Genomic DNA, 2,771 nt, shown 5'->3' on the forward strand with positions numbered 1-2,771 from the left:
TACAAAACATTTATTTCTTCAAATTTGTTTCTTAAATAGTTAATTAATTTGTCTCTATCTCAAACAATAGATTAAATGAATTATTTAAAAATTTCTTTTAAAACATAAAAATTTTAAAAATTTATTACTATTACATAATGTTTTGCTACTTTTTCCACTCCTCTTAAAATTTAAATCTATTAAATCATCATTAAGTATTTCTCAATCTTAAAATTTGTCACAAATTGGTTTGTTTTGTTTATTTTTTTTTAAATTCAACACGTTTCTTTTAAATACTTTTTACTACAGCAGCAGATTCACATAATATTAGATAATAAATTAAATTGAAAAACAAACGACAATAAATAAAATAGGTTATTTTATTTGCTACATTTCAACTTTTATTTTGCCAAATAATAAAGGAAAAAAATGTATTTTGACAACAAATGAATTAAAAACTTATTTTGCATGCAAAACAAAATTTGAACACAATAATAATAAAACAAATTTTTAACACAAATTGAACAAATTTACTAAAAATGCAAATTTAACATTCACTTTTTTTTAATAAAAAAAGTTTAGTTTAGACAGAAGGAAAAAAATAAACCGGAAATAAAAATACATTTTATTAAACAAACAGTTTTATTTTATGGTTATTTTTGATGAGAAATAACTTGTTATTGATTTAAATAAATTAAAGAAGTGACATAAAAGAAACTACTTTTCTTCTATAGGAGGAGATACCGGTTTATTAAAAAAACTTTTGTTTATTAAATTAATTAAAAGAAAAAAACAAGTAACAAAAACAAGAGTAATTTTAAAAATTTCCTATAATTTCTGTTTTCATTTATATAAAATTTTAAGTAATTTTGTACATTTTTTTATAGAAAAAGTTTGAAATTTTCTGCATCAGCACTTTATCTTTTAATTATTCTTTTTGATTTATACTTTTTAATAAATTTGTCTAATGCAGTAAACATTTTAATTTAAATATATTTTATTTCTTTAAATTTCATTTTATAAAAAATACTGAGTATTTTGTTTGAGTTATTTTTAAAAACCACATCATTATCAAGGCCAGTAATAAGAGGAACGACAGACACAGTGAGAGAAATCTCGAGTAAAAGACTTATAAAAAATAAGTTTTATGACAGCTCTGCTTAATATTGCCGTAATGGTTTTATTAAGTGAGTAAAAGACAGAAAGAATTTGAGGAGGAAGAGAGGGGCAAAAAATATAAAACACCCACTTGATATTAATAAAAATATTGTGCAGTTTAAGTAAAAAGAATTGCAGTATCATTTTCAAGAAATGGGCAACTCTGCGGCGATGCAGAGTAACTAGCCAACGCCGCTAATATCGACGGCGTCAAATTTGGCAAATCGAGCCGCCGCCGCTTTTTGCAACGATTGTGTTCTTTGATGTAAAGTTATTAAAGAAAATAAACACAATTTGTTTAAAAGTTAAATTTTTATATTGTTTAACAAATTAAACTGAAATTTTTTTAACAAAAACTGCCAACAACTGTTTAATAATTTTCCAAAAGTCCCCTACCAATATAAATTTTGTTCACATCATCTGGTTAAATTGTAAATGTTTAAATTTTAACACAAAAACCTGATGTTTTCTCATGAAATTTAAATTTAAACAATTAAATTCTTTGTTTCACAAAAAAAGCAAAAACTGAAAATTAAACTTTATTTGCTTTAACATGCTTTAAAAAAAGTTTGTAAAATAAACATATTTTTCTCAGCTGAGAAAAAAATATCAATTATTTTCATTTCAATAACTTTTTACACAAAGAAGGGGTTTTTAAAGTGATTTTTTTTATAAATAATTATGATTTAATGTTGTTTTTTAGTTTGCACGTTTGTTATGAGAGATGAATGAATAAATTTATTGCAGTTGATGTGAAATTTGTAATTTCTTTTTTCTTTACTTGAGGTGTGTTGATTTTTTTGTAATAAATTTATAGAATTCATTTAGTCTGCTGCAGTTTCTTTTATTCTTTTAATGAATAAAAATATTTATGTTGATTTATTCATTTGCATGCTTTTTTTTAATGTCACGTTTTCTTTTCTAAAAGAAAATATACGAGATTTTTCTTATTGAAATTTATAGTTTCTGCATTAGTATTGATTGATCATGTTTGTAACCTTGTCTTTTGATCATTATTACAATCTAATGATTTGCTTGGTGGGAGCAATGTGGTTAATGTAGCGTTTTACGATGGAAATTTACAAAAGAAAGTTATTGGATAGATAGATAGATAGATAGATAGATAGATAGATAGATAGATAGATAGATAGATAGATAGATAGATAGATAGATAGATAGATAGATAGATAGATAGATAGATAGATAGATAGATAGATAGATAGATAGATAGATAGATAGATAGATAGATAGATAGATAGATAGATAGATAGATAGATAGATAGATAGATAGATAGATAGATAGATAGATAGATAGATAGATAGATAGATAGATAGATAGATAGATAGATAGAGATAGATAGATAGATAGAGATAGATAGATAGATAGATAGATAGATAGATAGATAGATAGATAGATAGATAGATAGATAGATAGATAGATAGATAGATAGATAGATAGATAATAGATAGATAGATAGATAGATAGATAGATAGATAGATAGATAGATAGATAGATAGATAGATAGATAGATAGATAGATAGATAGATAGATAGATAGATAGATAGATAGATAGTCTATAGTCTAGTCTATAGTCTAGTCTATAGTCTAGTCTAGTCTAGTCTATAGTCTAGTC

This window comes from Lucilia sericata, unplaced genomic scaffold (genome assembly GCF_015586225.1).
Source record: "Lucilia sericata isolate MDLA Ls3-8-SP2 unplaced genomic scaffold, ASM1558622v1 Contig001474F_arrow, whole genome shotgun sequence".
Taxonomy (NCBI): domain Eukaryota; kingdom Metazoa; phylum Arthropoda; class Insecta; order Diptera; family Calliphoridae; genus Lucilia; species Lucilia sericata.